Below are 25,499 nucleotides of genomic sequence, written 5' to 3' on the forward strand. Positions count from 1 at the left end.
CTCTTTGGGCCTCACTCTCCTGGCCTGAGATGGAGGAGTAAGAAGAAGAGGAAAAGTAATAGGAAGAGTAAAATGCCCGTCATTAAGTATGCAGCGAATCTCATTCTCTGCACCTGTTCTCCCCGTCTGTTTTTTCCTTACTTCCTTTCTCTTTTTCTTTTTCTGGTCACTTCTTACGGTCATGGATTTTCCCTTCCTCCCTCCCTCCCTCTCTCTCTCTCTCTCTCTTTCTTTCTTTCTCTCTCTCTCTCTTCCTTCCTTTTTGCCTCTTTTTAAAGTCCTCACGTGGTCCAGGGTGATATTTCTGAATCACAACAGGGGCAGGGTAAACACTGGGCCTTTCTTCATTGTTGCAGCAGTCACTCTCTTACCTATGTCGCCCCTAGAGGAACCCACAGCTGTGAACCCCAGTGCAGCACCCGGGCCTGCCCAAGATCAGGTTCTAATTTACTTGGGAGGCAAAAATCTAGGCAAATGGGATTCCTTCCCCCGCCCCGCTCAAGCCTCTGTGCTCACTGATCTCTGCTTGAAAGTCTTACTCATTTGTTTGATCTGAATCCCCCCCCCCCGACCAAGGGGGCACAGGTGCAGGGCATCCTCTCTCACCGGGGCCCTGGCCTGACCTCGTCGTCACCCCCTGCCGCCTGCCTGCCCGGGGAGCCCGCCCAGAGGCCTGATGACAGGGACAGGAAGTAAGCACCACGCTAGATCAGCCTTAGGGCTTTGAGATAAGCTCCTTTAATTTGGATGTGTCCCGACTAGAAATCAGGAGGGATTGACATTCAGAGCAGGGAGCTGGGCTTTACCCAGATCCCGGGCAGGGGTGGGAGCCAGGTCCCCGGGGCAGATGCAGAGCTGAGAGCTGGAATGTCACCTTCCTGAGGAAGGACAGGGACTGGGGGTGTGGGGGGACTTGGAAAACAGTGAACCTCTAGCTCCTCAATGAGCATGGCACGTAATGTTCTGGCCTTGGGAACAGGACGTCCACAGAGGTGACAGAGCTGACAAGCGCAGCCGCCATCCCCAGCACTCACACTCCCTCCTGACCGCTCGCTGCGTGTGTGCGACAGCGTGTAAGTCGCCTTGCGCGTAGCCACGTGCCCCGCTTGGCGTGAGGGCCTCACAGCCTGCCCAAGGCCCTCCGGCCACTCCCCGCGGCTGCGCCCACCGAGGCGGGCCCTGCAGTTGGGTTCAGGGTCTCCCTCTGGGGGCAGCATCCCGGCAGCCAAAACTGCCTCCTATTTCACCTGGAAGGAAGGCACTCGTGAGTAGAGGGGCGCGGTGGGCAGAGGACAGGGGGAGGGTGTGGTGAAGCTCAGGCTCCTTAAGTACCAGCCCAGCCCCAGAGAAAGAGCACTAATGAACCCCATGTTGTAGATGGGGAAACGGGGACTCCCAGAAGGAAGACGCATTGCCTGCTAACTGAGCGGTTTCATTTCCTGGGCATTACCCACCTCCAAGGGGCCTGGCACCTGGGCGCCGTGATTTCCTCGCCCCGGACTTCTCACACTTCAGTGCGCTCACACGTCACCTGGGGCAGCTTGTTAAGATGCAGACTCAGACCCAGCCTCTGAGATCCTCAGTTCTGACCTGTTCCCAGGTGTTGCTGCTGCTGCTTGTCTAGGGCCACGTGAAGAACGAGGCCCCAGTTGCTAGGCTGTCTTTGTGATGAGCTCGGAGCACAGTGCATTTCAGCAGCGCTCCGGCAGCAGGGGTGGGAGGTCTCGCGCTGGGCTCTCCGGATTGAGCTGTGCTGTGAGTTTAAACTATCCACCAGGTTTTGAAGACTTAGAATAAAATGATGTAAGACATCTCTTTAATACCTTTTTCTATTCCTTACATGTTGAAATGATACTGTTTTAGCTATGCTGGGTAAAATTTTACATTATGCACATGGACTGTGTTCTGCTTTCAGTGAAGAGCTCTGGGCTAGAGCTCTCAACCAGGCAGGGGCGATTTTGCCCTCCAGGGGATGTTTGCCAATGTCTGGAGACATTTTTAGTTGTCATACCTCAGGGGGAGGGGTTGCCGTTGGTGTCTCTGGCCAGAGGCCAGGGACGCTGCTGCACACCCTGCAAAGCACAGCACATCCCCTTACAACCAAGATTTATCCAGCCCCAAATGTCCATAATGCCAAGATTGAGAAATTCTGGTCTAGAATCATCCCCACTGTCTCTGAGGTTATCAATTTTATGACGTATCCATTGCTTTTGTCCCCCTCCTAGAGTATGAGTGTCATGAGATCAGGGACATCGCCTGCTCGCAGCTCCTGGAACAGCGCCTGGCATGAGGTAGGTATGGCATTCCGTAACATGCGTTCAGCGTCTCTAGCTGCCTGAGCCGAACAAGTGGTTTGAATTCACCCGTGTAAATTCGCACAGGCCCACCAGCCCCGGGCCTCAGAGGCCGTGAGACCACTCTGCCCTGAAATCAAGCTAGGACACGTTCTCAACATCTTGGCGGGTTTGCGGGGCAACCGTACGTTCACCAGTTCATTGATGGCGGGTGTAGGAATTGACTCAGCAGGGCGGCCCGGCCCCGCCCTGAAAGGCCTTTCACAGACCAGGCTGCTTTGGTTTCCAGTGACTTTATTTACCACTCGGTGGTGGTGTCAAAGGCCTGACTCAGGCCGTCGGATTGGCTGTCTTTTCTTAGTTGCTGGGCCCACGGAAGCCCAGACCCAGGATTTCTAAGGAAGAGTCATCTCCCAGCCATCTCCCTTCGTACGAGGCCTGTGGGTGGGGGGCGGGGCGAGGCCAGAGAAGAAGCTCAGGTCCACCCCGGGCATGCGAGGTAACAGGGCTGGGACAGATTACTTTCTCTTGTTCAGATATCTCTTTAATCTTCGGGGTAAAGTCTTGATAGCTGCTTCTGGCCCTTCTCCCTTTCCCATTCACCACTCCCTGGGGTGGGCTCTGTCCTGGTGGAAGTCGGGAGTCTGGGCTTGGCCTCAGGGCTGGGCTGTGTGACCTTGGGGAAGTGAGGGAAGTGCTCTGGGCCTCAGTTTTGTCGTCTCTAAAATGGGGGGAGGAGAAAGAGGAGTAGAAGTTGTGTTGGTCTCCAGATCGTTCAGTGTCTCCCTCTAGTCTGCAAGAAAAAGCCCAGACTCCTTAGCCCAGCCCGGCTTTACTCCTGTCACCTTCCTGCCTCCCAAGCTTCAGCCTAGGTGGCCTGCCTTCAGTTTTGTTAGCGTGCCTTGGTCTCTCTCTTGCGTTCCGGTCTTGTGACCCGCTGTTCTGCCCTTCCGCGGGGTGTTCTAGAGTCGGGCTTAAAAGCATGACTGGTGGATCCCACAGCACAGGCTGACTGTGTGCCCTTGGACAAGTTGCTTACCCTCTCTGTGCCTCCGCCTCCTCTTCTGGCCAATGAGGATAACAGTGGTACCTGATTTATACGGTCACTGTGCCCATTAAATGAGCTGGTGCTAACAACGGTGCCCCAAACCTAGAAAGCAGCGAGGAAAAAGGTCCCTGCCGTTGTTTTTATCATGTCTGGAACGTGTTCTCACTCGTGTCTCCGGAATCAGCTGAGCTGTCACCCTCTTCAGGGAGCCTTCCCTGATTTCCCACCTGCCAGCTGAGGTAGCTGCCCCTCTTCGGGCTTCTGAGTCACCCGACTCACCTCTGTCATCACCCTGTCGTCTGTGTGGTAACTCCTGTTTACTTGGCCTGCTCCCCTCAATAGAATGGCATTTCCTCTAGTCGAAAGGTTGGAAATGGATCACCTGCTGGCCCAAAACACAGGTGTGCCTTAGCTGGACTAGAGGGGAGTTTGGAAACATTTTCATACGATGCTGAACTTTGGAAATAGGATGATTCTCTAAAAAATTAAGCCTATGAAAAAAGCCCCTTTAAAAAATACGATGATTTCACATAAAAACCGGGATTGCCATTGGACAATCAGAAACTCTGCTAACACGGCCACGGGCATCGCCTGCACCTGCAGGAGTGTCGCCTTCAGGCAGGCACCTGCTCGGAGTGTCCTGCAGGCTCGAGCCACCCACCTCGATCCACTCTCAGCCTCTGCTCCGGAAATAAGGAGGTGATACAAGCCTATGACCTAAATCAGGAAACCCTGGGGAGTGAAGGAGGGGTGTTGTTTATAACCACAGATGAGCCAGACAGCCCAGGGGAAACGAGCCGTGCACTCCCCCTAACTCTAGGGCACGGATCCTGGGCACCTTTGCGTTTCACAGCACACATTTCCTGCCAAATGAACGCTCAGTGAGTGCCAAGAACAACAACTAGCATATCTGGAGCCGTTGTTTAACACGTTCACTCATCCAGTCCTCCCGAGAGCCCTATGAGGTGGGGACACTGAGGCAGGATATGTTAGTAACCTGTCTCAACCGTACAGGTGGGAAGGGGGAACCCAGGCGGTCTGAGTCTAGAAGCCTATGTGTTGGCTAAATCAGTGGACATGCCTGCAAAAGAGAAGCTGCTCTGGGCTCAGCCTTCCTTTACAGAAGATGGACAGTACGTAGGGTTCATGGTGCGTCTTTGCATTTGGCAAGAGGAGGCTAACTAGGGCACATCTGTCACTCGGGTGTCTGATGAGACATGACTTATAACTGAAGTCTCGCCCACACTCCCTGCAAACACAGGGCTTCTCCCTTGTATGTGTCCTCGGGTGCTTGATGAGACCTGACCTATCCTTGGAGCCTTGCCCACGGCCTCTGTACTTGACTTTTATAATTCTTGATACTCCTTTCCCCATGAGTATACGATTCCTCCAGTATATATGATCACAGCACACGAAACGAATGTTTTTTTGAAGGGAGAGATAGTCTGGGAATATCCTTTTGAAGTCCAGGAAAAAGGCAACTGTTTCTTAAAAAAAAGAGGAGAAAAGTAAGAGGGTGGGAGAAAGGGATTCTGCTCCCCAGCAAAGTGAGTGAAGAATTACAGGGCAGGCACAGCAGAGGGGGAGAGACAGGAGAAGGGAAACGGAACAGGGGCCCCCAGAGGCCCGAGGAGGAGCTGCTGAGGGAGAGACCAAGAAGGCAAGAGGTGGCAGATTTTTAAAAATTCACAGCGAGACCTCAGCAGCTTCAGGCTTAGGCAGCCACCTGGTTGGCTGTGCTCGAAAGAACGTGCCCTCATTGGGAAAGGGAGAAGGAGAGGAGACCCTGAGAAAGAGAGACCACAGAGATGCAGATGCCAGGCTCAAATCCCAGCCTGGGCCCCCCCTACTTTTCACCTTGGTTTCCAAGTGGGTGTTCCAGCCACAGGAGGGGAAGTGTTCAGACAGAGCTCGTCTGGTGGCGGTGAGTCAGGGGCCCAGCCAGGCCCTTGCCAGCCCCGGGGCGGGGGGGAGCCTCTTGCCCACACGCCTGGCAGCAGCTGCTGGGTGTTATCAGGAGCCACAAGGCCGCAGGGGCCTGGCAGGCCATGCAAATTCCCTCCAGATGACCCACGGCCACGGGGTCCAGCTCCAGAGCCCTGTGGCTCTGCTGCTTCCATTCGATCTGGCCATCTTCTGAGTGTTTGCGATTTCAAGGTCAGCAGTGCAAGGGAGACAGGCTTGCAGGGCACGATCAGCCTAGCTGTAAAGGACTGTCACCAAACAGTTTATAACTCACCTCCCTGCGGTCGTAAGCCCTGAGAGGGCAGGAGTTCTGTTGTGGACCCCACTGCGCACCCAGCGCTTGACATGAAGGTTGGTATACAGGAGGTGCTCAACAACTGAATGACTTAGCATGCATTGAAATCTTCCTGCTGCCCCTGACTAGCCGTGTGACTCTGCCCAAGTCCCTTAGCCTCCCTGAGGTGCCACTTCCATCATCAGTATAATGGGATACAGCCAATAAAAGTACAGACTAGGGGCATCGTCCCCCTCCTGCTGTGAAATAGCGGCACGGGAGTGGGGTGCTGGGGGCATCCACTCTGTAGGTGTCTCTCAGATATGGGGGGAGGTGCGATGGACGAGACGCTTTCATGTTCGGAAAGTCTGCAGCTTCTGTGGTAGGTAGTTCGAGGTTCGTTGTACAGATGCTACTTTTTAGGAAGACGGTGTGGTTATGTGGTTGAGGCCTCATGTTCTGGAGGCCCAATACCTGGGTTCAAATCCTGCTTCCACCCCTCGCTTCCTCTGTGATCCCGGGCAAGTCACTTGGTCTCTCTGAGCTTGTTTTCCTGTGTGTAAAATTGCGTCGTCGTGAGATTTCAAGGAGATCCATCCCAGACTGACCCTGGCACAGAGTAGATGTTCCAACATGTGTAAACCACGATCACTAGTTTCCACCCCCCAACCCCGTGAAGCAGACACGACTCCCCCCAGGGTGCAAAAGAGGAAACCAGAGCCGGCCAGGTGGGGAGGCGGGCCTGACGGTGGAACCCTAAGTAGACGCCCCTGTCCCCGAGGCCCACCACAGCTGCCAGAAATAAGGTGACGTATGGCCAGCTCTGCCTCCACCCGCTGTCCCCAGGGAGAAGTGAAACGCGAACCCACCAGGGTAAGAAAGAGGAGAAGGAAGCAGCTGAGGTGAGGAGAGGCAAGCGGCCCCGAATCCTGTCAGAAGGACCGTCTAGGGCAAGGTCAAGTCCAGGTCGGTGAGAGGGTGGAGGTGGTGGGAGGATAGTGTGACAAGAACAGAGAGGGAAGTTGTTCGCATCTGGCTAGATACCTCAGCTGTGACCTCCTGTCTCTAAGGAGAGGGGTCCCTGCAAGATTTGCTTTCAAAACTCTCCTGGGAGAAAACTCATGGCCCCGATTCTTAGAAACTGCCCTCATCCCAAGACAATAAACAACTCAGCAGCTTTTTGACTTTCCAACCAGCACCCGGGGGTTGGCCTTCTGCCCGGTGTACCTTCAGCCTCTGATGAGAGCTGTCATTATCTACACTTTCAGCCTCCCCATTTTACAGATGAGAAAACTGAGGTTCAAACGAGGCCTCGGGCCCTAGCTCTGCCATTAGTAGCTCTTGGGTCCTAGTGGTTCACCAGCCAGGCCTGTTTTCCCATTCCTAAAGCAGAGGTGTTCAGGCCCCGTCTTCCCTTCCATCCTTCCTCTTCCCTTCCCTCCAGAGCAAAGGGTGTGGAATTCTAAGGCGAAGGTCACCTGATCAAGTGGTGTGGATTAGCCAACAACCCAGCCCTGAGGTCAGCCTCTGGAAGCAATTTAAGATGGCCCAGGGATCTGAGATTCCACACTCCCACAGGCAAGCAGAAGTGTTCCCTCCCACATAGGGCATCCTCCTTTCCTGAGCAATTCTGCTCTGATTCTGTGGGTGAAGCAGCTGTGCCTTCTGCAGAGCTCCAATGCCAGGCTCATCGCAGGTCTTGGACCAGACAGGATCCTCCAGCAGGGATTACTGTCCCAGCTTGGAACGAGCACCTTCCACGGGCCAGGCACCAGCCAACAGTAACCACGTCTCCCTATGCAGCAACCCTCAGTGAGGCAAACCCACACTTACTATACCCATTTTACACCCACGGAAGCTGAGGCTCAGAGAGGCACCTTGCCCGGGGTCACGCAAAAGCAGAGCTTCAGACCCAACCTGGGTGACTCCTTCAGACAGAGCCGTTCCATTTACATCAACACCAAGTGATTGGATTATGCGTCATTTTCTTTCTTTTTTATTAAAAACATTTTCCCCCTCTAGTGACTTGCGTTAACCAAGGGAGCAAGGCGGTAACCGATGGAAGCATTTACAGATAACAGGCTGTGTCATCTGGAATTTGATTTAAACTAATCCAGTTTGGGGAGGGATATAAATCCATGAGCTGATCGTTCTTGAAGCTGGGGGATTGGGTCGAGATCCTCTAGGCTGTTCTCTCCCACTGTGAAGAGGTTCGAAAATGTCCTTGATCATGTAAAAGTGTCGTTTAAATTTAACATGTGTAAAGTAGTGAACTGGGGATACATTCACCACTGGGACAAGCTGTGTGCCATGGGGGCGGGGGGCGGGGGGAGAGGGGGGGCGTGTCGCCCGCCCCGCAGCTGAAAGCATTTTAAGGTTGCCTTGAAAAGGCATTCATTACGGCCTCCTGGGTCTGCTCTCCCCGGACCACGAGGGTCCTCTTTGCCTCCGAGAGGACAGTCTGCCCCCAGATTGGCAGCCACGTGAAGACAGCATGTCAGGGTTCCTGCAACCACACTGCGGTTTTATGATGGAATTTGGAAGCATAAGTGGTTCATGTTCAGCCAGTCAGGAGATCTGAGGAATCTCTTATAAATGTTACCAGCAAAGGCACAGTGGCTGCCTGTGCTCTGTGACACCCAGAAAATTGGAAAAGATGGGACCTCTGACGTCTGTGTGTTGGTCACGGGTCCAGAAGTGACCCCTCTCTGCAGGCTGCCGGGGGCCCCGTGCTCAGTCCTCGTGCCTTTTCCCACTGTGCCCTGGGAGCTCCACTTGTCCTTCCAGGCCCCCTAGAAACAAGGAGACCCCCCTATCGACAGCCTTTCCTGTCTGCACCTGCTCCTTCCTCAGACAAGTGGAATCAGCTCTCCACTGGCCTTCATTATATTGAACAACATTCATTTATTCAATAATTATTTATTAAACACCAACCATATGTACTGGGGTTACAGCATAGAGTCAGTAGATAGATAGCATGTACAGCAATAAGAAACATGGTCCCCACGCTCCAGGAGCTTCTAATTTCATAGGGGAGAAAGGCAATCATCCACTATGAATACTACTAATTATTTAATTACAATTCTGACAAGTGTTTTGGAGAAGCCTAGGAGCTGTGAGGGCATATAAAGGAGAACCTGGTCTGTTAGGGTGTGGGCTTTTTTGAGAGAATAATGTCTAAACTGAGATCTGGAGATTGGAGGTATTCGATGTCCAAACAGGGAAAAGGGGCTGTTCCAGACAGAGGGAACAAAGGGCAGGGAGGCACGGCTTGTTGAAGGAAGTGGAGGAACGGTGTGTGGTCTGTGTAGTGTGGAGTACAAGGGGGAAGGAGGTGGTGGCAGATTAGGAAGGAACTTGAAGGCCAAGTTAAGGATGATGGAGTACTCATGAGAGTGTGTGTTTGGGCGGGGGAGGTGATGTTATCCTTTTGAACCTAAGATGATCACTTTGGTTACTGTGGGGCTGAGTGGATCAGAGCAGGACACATTTGTGAGAATTAGGAGAAAGCACTCCACCCCCAAGGAAGACAGTTCTGTAGACCCATGCTTACAGAATGGAGCCTGGCCTGCTTTTCAGTGCCTACTAACTCTGAGCCAGTACCCTTGTGCAGTGAACAACCTGTACAACTGTACATAACAGCCATGGAAATTGGGGAACAGAGAAATCAGAAGACTGTAGAACATTTGTTGACAAGTCTGCCTAGTCCACTGTAAACACCTTGACTTCTGAGTTCTTGAGCTCCACATTCATGTTTGCAGCTCCAGTGCAGGTAGGAGATGCTCCAAATGTTTGCTAAGTAGATTTTTCTTTGGCCATTTTTTTTTCTTCCTTTGACTTTCTGTCGTGTTATTCTCTTCTTCTAAAGTCGTAGTGGCTTCCTGTTCACACACACCTGTTAGGTGTTAGGAGGCACTGTGTCAGGCACTTTGCCTCTTTAGTCCTCCAAATATCTTCTCCTCTGTCCATTGGACAGAAACTAGGCCAGGGTCACACAGCTAGGAAGGTGGACAGGGACCTTTCTAAATCCTTAACAGGCAGGTCATGCTGTGTGTGACTCTGTCAAGTTCTTGGGGCAGGGTGAAGGTGGGGAGCAAGGCGGCGGCGTACTTTCTGGTAAGGATTCTTGAGGTTGAGTCTCTAAACCTTGAATCTTACAATGTCAGTGTTGAAAGGGATCATCCGGGGCCTCATTTTACAGACGGGCCACCAAGGCTCAGAGAAGGGCTGGAAATGGTTCAATGTCACTGAGTTAAGTTAGAGCCAGAGCAGGACCAGGAACCAGGTCCCTTGACAGGTTGGGAAAAAAAGATAGATATCAGGAGTAGAGATTAGAAGAGAAAGACCAAGGGAGGGATCGCCCTCTAGGGATGGTATCTAACCGTGATGGGTATCAGTGAGGTGGCCCGGGGTTAGCTCAGGACAACAGAGTTCTGGGTGACGGTGTGAAGGGGAAGAGCAGGCAGAGACAAGAGAACTTCCTCAAGGTCTGAGCAGGTCTCTAAACTGGAATCCATTTGGGTCCAGCCTGGCTTTAGACTCTTCTTTAAAATTTTTCATTTTTAAATTTTTTTTTTTTTTTTTTGGAGTATAGCTGCTTTCCAGTGTAGTGTTAGTTTCTGCTGTCCACAAAGTGGATCGGTTATGGGGGTGGGTGGGATGAACTGGGAGATGGGGATGGACATATATACACTATTATATGTGAAATAGATAACTCACGAGAACCTACGGGCCATAGGCTTTTCAGACAAAAAGTTGATTTCTTGTTCTGGGCTGATGGCCAGGAAAGACTTTGCTGTCAGCAGGCTGCGGACGGCTGCTCTCAGGGCGCTGGGCAAGGTCAGAGAGAAGGCCTGGTTCCTCTTCCCAGCGCCTCCAGCCCAGGTGCCCTCTGAGGGCCCCATTCCAGTTCCCAGCCGGTGCCTGCTCGGGGTTTTCCTGCTTCTGGGTCTGCATCACAGCCCCTCTTATGTCACATTGCTTCAGATCCCACTAAGCATTTGTCTGAGCTGGAAAATCCCTCAGAGCCCGCCCAGGCAGCCCGTGACCGTGACCGTAGCGGCAGGAAACTGTGACAGTGAGGCTCGCGGGGTATGAGGTTTATTCTTGGTGTGTGGTTGGGAAGGGCGGGGCTGCATGGGGGTGGAGTGGCATGGGATGGTCAGGAGAGAACAGCGAAATCCCAGAACGAGGAACCCCTCAGAGAATTTCCGGCCAGTTTTCCTGCCCCAAGTGGCCTCTGCTTCCAGCCCCCAGGACTGTCTCCCTGCGTTGGATCTTCATGGAGCCTCTTGGGGAACATCTCAAGCCCCAGGGTCCAGCCCCTCTATTTTAAATAGAGCAGTGTACATGTCAGTCCCACACTCCCAATCTATCCCTCCCCACCAATGGCAACTTTATTTTAATCCACACATCCTCCTTGAGGAGCAGGTATTAATCCCGTTTTACAGATGGGGAAACTGAGCACAGTGTTGTACACCTACTCATTCATCCACTGACTCATCAGTTACTTACTGAGTCCCCACCATATTGTGCCCACTGTCCTGGGTGAGGCAGAGGGAGCCCAGAGTACAGTCCCTGCCTCAAGTGTACGCGTATATATTCTAATGGAGGATTCCAGCCATGAGCAAATAAGCCCGTCAACAAGGAATGTACCTGCAGATTGGTATCAGGAGCACGCAGCGCGAGGAGGTGGACCGTCAGTGGGGGTATAGTCGTGGGTTTTTTTGTTTTGTTTTCTGTTTTGCGGTACGCGGGCCTCTCACTGCTGTGGCCTCTCCCGTTGCGGAGCACAGGCTCCGGACGCGCAGGCTCAGCGGCCATGGCTCACGGGCCCAGCCGCTCTGCGGCATGTGGGATCTTCCCGGACTGGGGCACAAACCCGCGTCCGCTGAATCGGCAGGCGGACTCCCAACCACTGCGCCACCACGGAAGCCCCTAGTTGTGCTTTTTTGTTGTTGATTTTGGCCGCGCTGCACGGCTCGCTGGATCTTAGTTCTGCAACCAGGGATCGAACTTGGGCTCCCACAGTGAAAGCGCCGAGTTCTAACCACTGGACTGATGGGAAATTCCCTATAGTGGTGTTTTAGAAAGGATGCTGGGGGAAGGTTTTCTTCACAGGTGACATTTGAGCTAGCTTTGGATGGGTGAGAAAGAGCCCAGGGAAGGTTGATCTCAGCAGGACCAACAGTGAGAGCAAAGGCCCTGGGGTGGGAAAGGCCTGGTGGGTTAACGGGAGCTCCGGGGAGGGACTCATGTGAACAGGGGGGAACGTGGGAGGAGGGGAGGTGGGAAAGCAGGTGGGCCTGGGTCACGGCGCCCTTCCAGACCCCAGGGAAGGGATGGAGGCATCGGGGGCTGTCAGGGGCAGAGGATGGATTTTAACCCATAAATCCAAGCCTCCGTGGCCAGCCTGGGCTCTGCCCCATTAGCCCAGGCCTCAGCCTTGACTCTGAGCTAGGCTTGGAGGAGGGGGAGAGGGGAGGCTGGCTGGGACCCCACCTCTGCTCATGGTGTGTCATAGGACAGGCAGAGCCACTCCCCGTTTCCCAGCTTTGGAGCCTGTCGGGGCTGTGGGTTCCCCACTGAACAACAGGAACAAATCTGGGGGGCATCGGACAATCAGCCCTAAGGAAGGAGCCGCTGTTCCAACCCAGGACCCTGCCTTGCCGGCTGCCCCCAGACCGCTGGGCCTTCTGCCTTCCTGCACTTGCTGTTCCCTCACCATCGAGTTGGCATCGGCCCCACCTGGGTTCAAATCCTACCATCAGAGCCAGTGGGACAGTGAAGGAGTCATTTCGTTGCCCCCCTGAGCCTCACTTCCCTCACCTGTGAAATGGGCTCACACCTGTCTGCTCTCTAGGGCTGTGGGAGGACATTAAATCTGATGAGAGTGCTATTAGCAAACACGGAGAGCCTGCTCTGGGCCAAGCTTGTGCTCATTGCTCTGCGTGCGGTGTTTACCTTATTGTCATGTGCACGACATGGGGTAGGGATTGTTATGGGAGCCGGCTCTGTGGGCACACGGCCCGTGCGGTCATGCAGGGCCACGATACGCTTCCAAGGGCCCTACAGTGGGTTTTAAACTCAGCCATTGCTGTCTTGAAATTTTTAACAATTTTTTGACAAGGAACCCTGCATTTTCATTTTGCACTGGGCCCTGCAAATTATGTAGCTAGTTCTGACTGTTATGTATTCATTTATACATTCAAGAGATATTTATGGAGCCAGGCATGGCTTAAAGGCCCTGGAGAGAGAGGAGTGAACAAAACAGAATTCCCCACCTCCGTGGAGTTTACTTTGCATTACTTGAATCAGAGAGGGTAAGTTATTTGCCCAAGGTCACCCAGTGAAAAGGGGGTGCCCAAGTTACAACTCAGAGCTCTCAACCACAGTACCATTTCCCCTTCAGCCTAAGGCTGGAAAGTGTTTAACAGCACATCAGGCAAGGAAACAGCCACAGAGTTCTAAGCGCTTTAGATGTGTTAACTCATTGCAACGGCCTATTTTAGAGACAAGGAAATGGAGGTCAGAGAGGATGGGTAACTGGCCCAGAGTCACACTGCTGGTAAGGAGTAGAGCTGGAAGGGGAGCTCAAGCAGACTGTCTCAGGGCCACGCTCCTAGCCCCTCCAGCACACTGCCTTCCGAAGTCATCACTCAGGAAATGGTGGCTTTTTGTAACTCTTTTAGTCACCACCATTTTTGTTTTTGTTTCCGGAGACTCCACGCAGCCACGAGGAGTGATCCCACCCAAAGTGACCCATATCACTTTGTGCGGAACGAGGGGATTAACAAATGGATGAGCAGATCCCTTCCAACTATGGGGGTAACGTCGACAGCTGCCCGCCTCCCCCTGACCCCAACTCTGACATGATTTATCACCGGGTCCTTGACATCCAACCTTCATTGCCTTGCCTTCAGCCAGTGATGAAACCTCTCCATGTTCAGGATGTAGAAAACAGGGTCTCACCTTCCAGGAAACAGGCCGGGCTGAAGGGAGGGGGCGCTGCGGGGAGCAGTGGTTCACAGCGATGGTTATCGCTCAGTACAAGCTTTCCTTTTCCTCCCTCCGCGATGACAGGGTTTGTCCTAGGGGTGCCCTCCCCTCGAGGCTGTCACTGTTTGGAGGGTCTTGTCTCCCACGCTTAGGCTGATTTGAGGACCTGATCAGTCTGGCAGACCTGAAGCCCTGGGTGATTTCTGGGGCTCTGCCCAGACTCCCCACTCTCCTCACTGGTGTGTGACATGCTCTGTCATTCATTCATTCCTCAGCAAGTAGTTACTGAGTACCTGCTATGCGTCGGGTACTCTTCTAGGAACTGGGGGTACAGCAGAGAGTAAAGCAGACAAAAATGCCTGCCCTCAGGGAGCTCATATTCTAGGCCAGGATATTGCCAACGGGGGCTTCTTTGGATTGGAGGGCAGACTTGGGGAATTCTCCCTTCTTGGGCACTGGGTATTTTTTCACGCTTATAAATATTATCAAGCTTTGTCTAGGACACAGTTAGGGTACTTTTTGTTTCAGGTAGGAGAGTCGATCCGGCTCCTGTTACTCCATTTTTGCCAGAATCAGAAGTTTTTCCTTATGAGAAAGTCTCTAGGCCTGGGAGGGGCAGGACTTAAAAGCTCATCTGTTATTTATACCTTCATGTGAATGAGTTTCTGAGCTCCTTTCTGAAGCATTGTGGTTATAGGAAGTGAAGAACCGAAAGACGTTAAATTAGAATATAGGACTTAGGAGATAAATCCAGCAAGTTCTCATACAGCCATAATTTCATTTGAATTCATCATCATCTTGCAAATCTGCCAACAAGTCAGGTGCTTCTGTGTTCATTTTGCGATGAGGAAGGTGAAGCTGGGAGAGCTTAAATGACTAGCTCAGTCACACAGCTAGTTAAGACTCACAGCTACTAACTTCTGTCCTCGAGCTCCTTCTAACACACTGTGGGTCAGGGGTCACCATGGGGAGGGGGGAGGGCAAAGGGCATCTGTGATCCCCAACACTTGTGCTGATTTGGTTATTTCCCATAACTTCTGCCTCAGCTTCCTAGGGGCGAAAGTCAGCACAGCTCGTGTTCCCTGAGCAGCAGCTACAGCTTAGAAAGACAGAAAGAGAAATCAGACCAGAATGTCACTTCCACGAGGGCAGGGGCCACATCCGTTTGGTTTACCCCTAGGGCCCCCATGCCTAGAACAGCACCTGACCCCTAGTAAGTTTTCAAGGACTATTTGTCAAACAACAGAACAGGACGGAATGGATTTGGGGAATAAACAGACCATGAGGAACACCTGCCTCAGTTGCCTTATCTAAAATGGAGACAAGTCTCTGCCTTTTAATGCTGTTTTGATTTTGTTGATGTATTGTATGCTAATGAGGGCAGGGGATTTTGTCTGTTTCACTTCCACACTGCTGTGTCCGCAGCATCTAAAACAGTGCCTGTCGCGTAGTAGGTGCTTAAGAAATATTTGCTGGGTGAACAGGTGAGAGTGAAATATCCAGGTTTCGGTGAATGCGTAGCACCGGGGTTAAGAGCAAGGAATTTGAAGTCAGAGCTGAGTTTGACTCCTGGCTCTGCCACTTACTAGCTATATGACCTGGAAGATGCCTGTGAACCTCAGTTTCCCCATTGCTTACACTAAGGAGTGTCATCGTCTCTACATCCAGGTGTCCTGAGGATTAAGTGAGGTTGTGCGAATAAAGTTCTTAACATAGCTTAAGGAGCAAAGAAAATGCTGCAAAGTTATAAAGTTCTCGCGTGTCTAAGAGTGAGGGTGCATTTTAAAAAAATATTTAAAACAGTTTTTAAAAATTGAAATGTAGTTGACGTACAATAGCTTGTTAGTTTCAGGTATTTTACATAATGATTTGATATTTGCATACTTCATGGAATGATCACCACGAGTGGTCTAGTAACCCTCTGTCCTCATACAAAGTTATTACAATGTTATTGACCATATTTCTTATGCTGTATATTATATCCCCATGACTTATTCATTATATAACTGGAGGTTTTTATCATTTAATCCCCTTCACCTATTTCCCCCACCCCTGAACCCCTCCCTTCTGGCAACCACCTGTTTGTTCTCTGCATCTATGGGCCTGGTTTTTTTTTTAACTTTTTATTTTATATTGGAGTATAGCCAATTAACAATGTTGTGACAGTTTCAGGTGCACAGCTAAGCGCATGAGTCTGTTTTGAGGGTGCACTTTTTAAGGGTTGTTTTTCTCCAAAAGGACTTTTATCCCTTGGACTCCTCCCAAAGACCCCAGAGGTGGTTCTCCTGAAAGATGAGGCTGCATGGAAAACAAATTCCTATCAAATCTCCATTGACATTTTAGGTGCTCCTCAAGCCCGCAGGGCAGGGCCCCATCCTGCCTTACGCTGGCTTGATCCTGACGCAGCCAGATTCACCGTGGGGTCACCAGGCTCTGCTCGACTGCCCTGGTCTTCTGCAGCCCTTTGAAGTTGGGCCGTGTCTTTTCTTGTCTCGTGGTTGGCTGGGCCTCAAAGCTCACAAGCAGGCCGTTCCGCACCAGGGTGCAATGGGTGCTCGAGAGATCTCCAGCAGAGATAGGGAGTGAAATCTAGTCCTCCAGCAAAGACAGCTGCAGATAAAGTGACCACCCCGGGCTCTGCCATCCCCACGGAAGCCCTTCAACCCTCATCGATGGATCCAGTCCAAGTCTGGGTCTTGGCCCACTCACAGGCCAGAGTTCTCGGTCTTTCTGGTCTTAATTCTTTGGGCCTGTAGACGCCATAAGTGTAGGTCAATTTTTGGTTTAGCAACTTCAGTCATGATCAAGGGAAGATTCTGTGGCTTTGAAAAGAATGACCAATGAGGCTGACCTTCCTCTGGACTGCAAGGGTGAGGGAGCAGTTCAGAAGAGTGAATAGGGAGGCCTCTGGCACCAAGGGGGTGGGAAGATGCAGAAGATGAAGTAGGTAGGGTGCTGGGCACAGAGAAAGCTCTCAAGTCCTGAAAACAATTATTACGCGAGTTTGAGAAGAAGGAGGTTCCAGGCCGAAGTGTCCATATCTTTCTTTTGATGTTCAAAAGTCCTACCCATCTTTAAGGCTCATTCACAACCCACTTATTTGGAGAATTTTATGGAGCTTAAATTTCTCCCAGCCTCACTACTACATGGCTCTCCTCCCCTTCTGCTCTGCTCCACTGCAAGCTCTCCTTAAACACATGTATATGGGTGTGTCTGTAACTAGCTTGTGTGCTTTTGTTCATTCATTCAGAAACAGTCAGTATAGTCCAATGGTTAAGAGTGCACGTGGGAACCGGGTAGCTGGAGGTCGCTCTGACAGTTACTACCTGTGTGAGTCCAGCAAGTTACCCACTTTTTCTCTCTGCCTCAGTCTTCTCATCTCTAAAGTGGGCATAATAGTACCGACGTCATCAGGCTGGGTGATGGTTAGCTAAATGACTACCTACAAAGCATTCAGAACAGTGCCTGGCACATAGTAAGTACTCAATAAATGAGATATCGTTCTTATCCTTTTCAGCAAACATTTATTAAGCATCTCACAATGCCGTGTGTATAACTATTACTGGGCTCGTGGAGATGAAAGATGTGCCTGCCTTCCTGAACTCTCACTTTAGACTCTACACCAACCTTTGGTAATTTCTCTTCTTTATCGGCAGGAAAATGTTTACTGATAAATTCATGAAAGAAGGACAATTATTCCTTCTCTGATCAGAGCTGGAACTGCCCAGGGTTACTTTTGTCTCGTGTGCATTGTCTTAAGGACCAGAGGGTTTACAAAGAGCTCTACCACTCACACACAAAGTTATTTCTCCTCCCCTGAGGCTCAGTTTCCTCAACAGTAAGATGGGAAGTGGGTGGTAACTTCTGCCTTTTAGGGTTTGCAGAGCAAAAACAAATGAGGCAAAGCTCATGGAGGCATCCCGGAGCCCCAAATGCCTTGCATAGGATAACAGTGAGGGCAGCCTCTCACAGCCCCAGTGAGAGTTTCCTAGGAGGGCAGGGCCAGCTTCTTGGTCCCTGACAGGATAACACACACTAGGGCCAAGTGCAGGGTCTCTGTCACTTCATTAACAAACAGTTCACACAGCAGACCCAGGGAGAGTCAGAACTATCATGATTGTAAGCCGCAGAGGCTCCTCTCCAACAGCTTAGGCAAAAATAGAAATGTGGGGTGATGACTCTGGGGGTAACTGGTGTGTGCACAGGAAAAGCAGAAGTGCAGGCAAGGCCTCAGGACAGCTGAGGGGTTCACTCATGTGTTCTCTTGCTGGCTGTCTCTACCATCTTATCTCTTCTCTCTCTCTGCCTGTCAGCTCTGTTCCCTCAAACCAGCTCCCTCTATGTGACAGGAAACATGGCCATCAAGAACATCCTGTTTCCTTAGAGAGAAACTGAATTTTCTTCCCTAGATCCAAACCAAAAATGAAAAAAAAAAAAAAAAATCTCATGGAAAGATTCTGATAGGCTCACCTTGGGTCATGTGTTTCTTCCCGGGATCAATCAGCTATAGGGGGTGGAGGGCAGCAAGGGGAGACGGAGTTGCACAGCACAGACACAGACACTAGGGGCCTACCCAGCTATCAGGACCCCAGTCGGGGAGCCTCCACTTCAGCCCCTGAGAATGTCTGAGGCTGTCCTCTTACCACACTTAGCACTTTGACTGTGCCCTGACCTGAATGCATGTCATTTCCCCCAGTAGATTATAAGCTCCACAAGAACAAAAATGATATTGGATACTCCTTTTTCTCTCTTCCCTCTCACACATAGGATGGCAACCTTAAGCACACTGCTAATCACATGGTCATGGAATGTCCCAGATAAGAGATCACAGAACTAAGGCACAGAGACAGAAAGCAATTTGCCCAAGGTAACACAGCTCAAAGTAGATGCCAGGTCACCTGCCCTGCGATTTCTGATAGCTTTCTCTCTCTCTTAGGGTTAAAGGCTCCAATCCTCATTCTTACAAGCTCAGTCACTTCCTCCCTCTCCAGGCTTATCTCATACACTCTATAGATCTTCAAGGTGGTTATTATTTTTATTGCTATCCCTATCGTCGCCAGAGGCACCCACACTGATCCACTTCCCTCTCATTAGAGATAAAGGAGTTTCTGACTCTGCATTCCAGCCAGGGGTAACTTCTTTGTCAAAGCTGCCTCACCACCCCCTACCTTCAGAGCTTTTGCACTTGGAATTTCCTCTGCCTGGAACACACTTTGCTAGGGCTGCTGTAACAAAGGACCACAAACTGGGTGACTTAGACAACACAAATGTATGGTCTCAAGTTCTGGATGCTGGAAGTCTGAGGTCAAGGTGTCAGCAGGGTTGGTCCCTTCTGTTCCAGTCCTCTCCCCCAGCTTCGGGTGACTTGCTGGCCATCTTTTATTCCTTGGCCTGTAGATTCCTCCCTCTGATCTCTGCCGTTATCTTCACATGGCATCCTCCCTGTGTCATATCTGTCTCCATGTCCAAATGTCCCCTTTTGATAAGGACATCAGTCACATCGGATGAGGGCCCACCCTCATGACCTCATGTTAACTTGATTACTTCTGTGAAGACCCCTGTTTCCAAATTAGGTCACATTCTGAGGTGTTGGGATGTTAGAACCCGAACCTCTCTTTGGGGGGGACACAGTATAACCCATAACAAACACCATTTTTCACCCCCTTCCCACACAACAAGACATCCTCCTTATCCGTCCCATCTCAGGCGAGCCTTCTCTGAACACCGCAGACCTCACCCGGCCCTGCTGTCTGCCCTCGTGTGTTCTTCCTTCCTATTTGTTGTGGATGGCTGGTATCTGCTTGTGTTGTGATCTGGTCAGTACTTGTGTCTCCCTCAGATGCTCCTCTTCGTGGGGGCAGGAGCATGACTGTGCTGTGCACCACTGCAGCCCCAAAGCCCAGAACCTGACTGTCAGTAAAGGGTATCAGTAAACGCCCATGGCCTGAATGAATGAACGATTGAGAGGTTAAGCTTCACTAATCACAAAGGCAAAGAGAAGTTTCTAAGCAAGGCCCTCAGACTCAGAGAGATTAGTATTTCCTCTGGAGAGAAAGAATTTGCTCCAGAATCCACCAAGGGCCAAAACCCTGCCCTCACCTCTTGACTAATGGTCATGGCCTCTCCCTCCTACCCCACCATCCTGGGAGAATCCACTCAGCATAGCTTTGCAGGGAAGGCCTCAGGAACCTCGGGGAAGCTGGAGGTGAGTCAGAAAGGCTGGTTAAGTGAACAGCTCTGAAACCTGACCCTTGGCATGGAGCTTGGGGGAGGCGGGTTCGCAGAAGGTAACAGCGCTTGCTTTAAAATTCAAGGGGCCCGAGGGAGCATCATCTTGCAGAAAAGCACTCTAGTTGGTAAGGGGCCAAGTGTGGCCCAAGCTCCAGGTACCCGGGGTTGCTCTCCCACCACTGCCTGACAGCGTGGATGTTGTTGGGTCCAGCCCTCCCCGCGGGGCTATCCTGCACTCACCTGTGTAGGAGATGCAGCTTTAACCTTTGTGGCCTCTACTCTCCCTTGTGTGGGTGGAGAGACCAGGTGGATACGTCGAGAGACCTTCATCTGGCTCAATTGAAGCAACTCAAACTACCGACCCATAAAGGAATTCCAGCCCCCGGGCTTCCCAGGACCCCTGGGGAACACCTCATAGGCAGTAGAATCCCAAAGGGAAAAAGGAAGGCCTCCCTAAACCTAGCTCAGGATGAGGGCCAAGCTGGAAAAAGTGACTTGCAGGCCAGTCACCACGTTTTTCCCCAGTGAAAGGCTGACTCATTGCAACAGGCCTGGACTGGCTGGGACTCGAGCCGGTGGCTTGGAACAGGCCTGGGCAGTGAACGCCTTGTCTAAAGGCTGGGTGGTGAGAAGCTGCGGGTCAGGGGAGCTGAGGCCGCGGCCCTGGGGAGCACCCGCACGCAGCCTGGGAGCCCGAGGGAAGCAGGGGGTGGGGGGTCCCTATTTTCCCTCCCCCTCAGACTCTTGGGGGCCTGGCATAGCACAGCAGGAGCTGGGTGAGGTCTGGAGGGGCCCTAAGACCCCAGAGGAATTAAGTCCTAATGTCCTAAGACATACGTGTTATGGTGTTTCCTGCCCATAGGACATGCAAACAGAAAACACTAAACTTAAATGTAGAGAAAACGAATAAGGTCCTGGTTTGCTTCATGAGCATTCATCCCCAGGCTTTCCTTTGAAATATCAAAGTGGAAGTATTTTCCAGCAAGGGGGAAGATGGAAGGGAACTGGGCTGCTTTCCTAGTGCCCTGGGCACACGCTCAGTCTGCCCTTGGGGTGGTTTGGAGTGATGCAGAGTGCGGAGTTTGACTCCGATGGGCCCCCCAGACCCTTTTCCCTCCTCATGCCACTGTCCATGTTGATATCCAGGGCTTTTGGGCAAGGACTTTTGAGCCATGCGTTGGTTTAAATCCTGGCTGTGCCGTCTGCTTGCTGTGTGACCTTGGGTAAGTCACTTGATCTCAAGGGACTAAATTTCTGTACATGTCAGATGGAAAGTACACAGGATAAATGCATGCATAGTGCCTAGCGCGGCACACAGCATGGAGTCTGGCTTATATACAAGATCTCTTCCAGCTTCTCCGTTTATGCCCTACCAAGCTGCTTTTTAGGAAAAAATGGTGTCAGTCATTCACACTTTAGTGTGAATAAGCTCCTGTCAGTGTCATTCCTTCTTTTCATTTATTTGCTCAACAAATGCCAGGTACCTGCCTGGTACCTCATTTGAGCGAGGGGCTACTACTCTATGTACAGATTTTTCTTTTTATCCTCACAACAGTCTCTGCAAGATCACTAATATCCCCATTTGGTGGTGGAGGAAACTGAGACTCAGGGAGGTGAAAGAACGTTCCCAAGCTCAGACAGCAGAGCCTTGTTCATTCAGGAAACATTGACTGAATTTCTGCCCTGTCTCAGAATGGGGACTAGGGGCACAGCAGGCAGTGAGTCACGCCCCCATCTTAAGACCCTCATGGGCTACTGGCTGTATTTGCACATTTCTTTCATCACTCTAATTGTTAAAGTCCCTAAAAACCTTGTGCATGTGGTCAGGGAGCGCCTTCCCCTTCCCTCCAATTGCCTGTCACAGGGAGTTGCCTTCTTCCTAGTGTGTAGGACTGGCCCTGCCCAAGGCTGAGCTGCCAGATCAAGAAAGCCTCCTGCCTTTTCTTTCCACATCATTTTCTGGGGCTCCGTTGAGTAGATTTCCAAGACTACCTCAGAATTCCATTCTTCTCCCTTCTTTTGCACTTCACGAAATAATATATATTACAGAAATAACACATGTTCATTGTAAAAGAGAGAGAGAGACAGAAGAAAATAAAGAAAAGCAAAAATTTTCAAAGTAACAGTAACTCCAAGTCTTGCTGAGACGGTTAAAATTTTGTTGTATTGTCTGCCAGACCTTTCTCTTATGCAATTAGAATATAATTAATAGTGATAATAATAACACTAATTTTAACTAACCCTGACTTGAAGCTTCCTCTGTACCAGATACCGTTCTAAGCACCTTAAAAATTTTAACTCATTTATTCCTCACAATAGCTCAGTGAGCTGATTATTACTGCCCTCATTTTACAGGTGTGGAAATTGAGGCAGAGAGAGAGAACATTTAAAAGTGTGCATGTTACTCTCTTGTTCTAAAATGGGAGCATTCTGAAAGCACTGTTTTGTGACCTACTTTTCTCCCCTTAACAATTAGAAATTTACCTTCTCAATTGTACTTTTCATGACTCTTTAGCGTTCCAACCTTCATGCATACCATGAATTATTCAACCAGTGTCCTGTAGGCCACTTTTCTGATTTTCAAGGTTTTTTTTAAACTATGAATGACACAGAGATGTCCATCTTTGTAGCTTAATCTTTTTTTTTTTTTTGCGGTACACGGGCCTCTCACTGTTGCGGCCTCTCCCGTTGCGGAGAACAGGCTCTGGACGTGCAGGCCCAGAGGCCATGGATCATGGGCCCAGCCGCTCCGCGGCATGTGGGATCTTCCCGGACTGGGGCACGAACCCGCGTCCCCTGCATCGGTAGGCGGACTCTCAACCACTGTGCCACCAGGGAAGCCCTGTAGCTTAATCTTTGAAAACTTGATGAATCCCTCCCTGTGATAACTCCTGGAAGTGGAATCACCTCGTCTCGAGACATACCTGTTCCAAGGCTTCTGGCGCCCCTTGCAAGTTTTCTCCCAGAGCAGTAAGACTCCTGGGAGGCTAAAGGGATGTGAACCGTCACAGCCCCATGAAGGACAGCTTTGGTGATACCCATCAGAATGACAGATGCTCATGCTATGACCCCGCAGTCCCACGTCTGGGAGTTTATCCCATAAATATCATTATACACATACAAAGTGACATCCATATGTTACAATTAGTCATTGCAGCCCTGTTGGTAATAGTGAAGTGTCAGAAGTAACCCAAATGTCCGTAATAAGGAACTGATCAAGTAAATGACAGTATATCTATACAGTGAAATCATATGCAGTTGTAAAAAGAATTCCAAGCCTTTCTATGTATTCATGGGAATAGCTCCCCAAGATATCATAGGTTAAAAATAAGTGCAGGCTACTTACAATAGCCAGGACATGGAAGCAACCTAAGTGTCCGTGGACAGATGAATGGATAAAGAAGATGTGGCACATATATACAATGGAATATTACTCAGCCATAAAAAGAAACGAAATTGAGTTATTTGTAGTGAGGTGGATGGACCTAGAGTCTGTCATACAGAATGAAGTAGGTCAGAAAGAGAAAAACAAATACCATATGCTAACACATATATATGGAATCTTAAAAAAAAAAAATGTTCTGAAGAACCTAGGGGCAGGACAGGAATAAAGACACAGACGTAGAGAATGGACTTGAGGATACGGGGAGGGGGAAGGGTAAGCTGAGACGAAGTGAGAGAGTGGCATTGACATACATACACTACCAAATGTAAAATAGATGGCTAGTGGGAAGCAGCCGCATGGCACAGGGAGATCAGCTCGGTGCTTTGTGACCACCTAGAGGGGTGGGATGGGGGGGTGGGAGGGAGACACAAGAGGGAGGAGATATGGGGATATATGTATACGTATAGCTGATTCACTTTCTTATACAGCAGCAACTAACACAACAATGTAAAGCAATTATACTCCAATAAAGATGTTAAAAAAAAAAGTGCAGGGAGAGACAAATTAAAGGTATGGGTCTATCAGATACAAACTACTATGTATAAAATAGATAAGCAACAAGGATATTTTGTATAGCACAGGGAATTATAGCTATTATCCTATAATAACTTATAATGGAGTATAATCTGCAAAAATGCTGAATCACTATGCTGTACACCTGAAAATAATATAATATTATAAATCAACTATACTTCAATTTAAAAAATGTGTGCAGAATGATGTAAATAGCATGCTATTTTTGTATGAAAAAAGGAGGCAAGTGATAGCCCTCATTTGTAGTTGCATGTATAAACACTGATAAGCTCTAACATAAGTTAAAAAACAGTACCTACCTGCCTATTTACGGTGATTTTGGCTGGGCCAGAGAGATCAAGATTAAAGAGAACGAATCAAGACAGGAGAACAGTTTTTTTCACTGTTCACTTTTTGTGCTTTCAGATTCTGAAACTATGCTGTACGTCTATTCAGAAAATTCTAGCTCTTAAAATTTCCCTTCCGGTATTGTTAAATTTTTTTTAGGTATGATAACGCTATTGTAGTAATTTTTTAATGGCATACTTGCTTTTGAGAGATAGTGAAATATTTACAAATGAAATTATATAATGTCCCGATTTCCTTCAAAATAATATTTGAATGGAGGAAGCAGGATAGTATATATATTACAGATGAAAGTGATTGGACATGAATTGATGACTGTTCAAGCTGAAAAGCTGATACGTAGAGGATTCATTATGCTCTTCTGTTTACTTAAAGGAAGAATTTATTAAGGTGAAATTCACATAAAATCAAGCACCTTAAAGTGAACGATTCAGCGGCATTTAGTACATTCACAGCGTTGTGCAGCTACCACCTCTGTCTAGTTCCAAAACATTTCCATCACTTCAAATTAAAACCCTGTACCATTAAGCAATTTCCCCCCATTTCTCCGTCCTTCCAGCTCCTGGCAGCCATCTGTCTGTGTCCTGTCACTTATCTATTGTGGACTTATCTATTCTTGATATCTCCTATAAATGGACTCATAGTATTTGTGACTTTTTTGTCTGGCTTCTTTTACTGAGCATCATGTTTTTGAGGTTCGTCCATGTCGTAGTTTGTGTCATGCTACGTATACACACTGTAGTGTAGAGCGTGTAGTACTGCATTTCTTTTTAGTCCTTTGCGTGTATATACCGCATCATGTTTATCCGTTCATCTGTTGACGAACGTTTGGGCTGTTTCCACTTTTGGGCTATTGTGAATAGTGCTATGAGGAGCGTGCTTGTACGTGTCCTTGTCAGGGTACCTGTTTTCAGTTTTCGGGAGCGTATACCTAGGAGCACAACTGCAGTTATACGGTCATTCTATGTTTAACTCTTTGACGCGTCACTCAGCTGTCCTCCCCAGCAGCCGAACCATCTTACGTTCCCACCAGCAATGTAGGAAGGCTCCAATTTCTCCACATCCTCGTTAACATGTTTTTTCTTTATTGTAGCCATCGTGGTGGGTGTGAAGTGGCATGTCATTGTGGTTGTGATTTGCATTTCCCTGATGACTAATGATGTTGAGCATCTCCTCATGTGCTTCTTGGCCGTTTGTACATCTTCTTTGGAGAAATGTCTGTTCAAGTCCTCTGCCCATTTTAAAATTTGGTCATTTGTCTTTCTGTTGTTTCTGTCTACTTTCTTATATGTCTTAAATTCTCCACAGTAAAAAAAAAAAAGGTACAAAAATATTAGACATTTTATTAAAAACTTTAAGAAACAC

The 25,499-nt window shown here is 49.7% G+C and overlaps 1 long non-coding RNA gene across 1 annotated transcript; it reads left to right on the forward strand.

Moving 5' to 3' along the window:
- The first annotated feature begins 1,442 nt into the window (after nucleotides 1–1,442).
- LOC117203194 (uncharacterized) lies at nucleotides 1,443–25,394 on the forward strand. Its single transcript, XR_004485861.2, has 3 exons — nucleotides 1,443–1,803; nucleotides 2,226–2,291; nucleotides 25,228–25,394. It is a non-coding gene; the product is annotated as an uncharacterized LOC117203194 (long non-coding RNA).
- Nucleotides 25,395–25,499: the final 105 nt, after the last annotated feature.

Source organism: Orcinus orca, chromosome 10, assembly GCF_937001465.1.
Source record: "Orcinus orca chromosome 10, mOrcOrc1.1, whole genome shotgun sequence".
Taxonomy (NCBI): Eukaryota; Metazoa; Chordata; class Mammalia; order Artiodactyla; family Delphinidae; genus Orcinus; species Orcinus orca.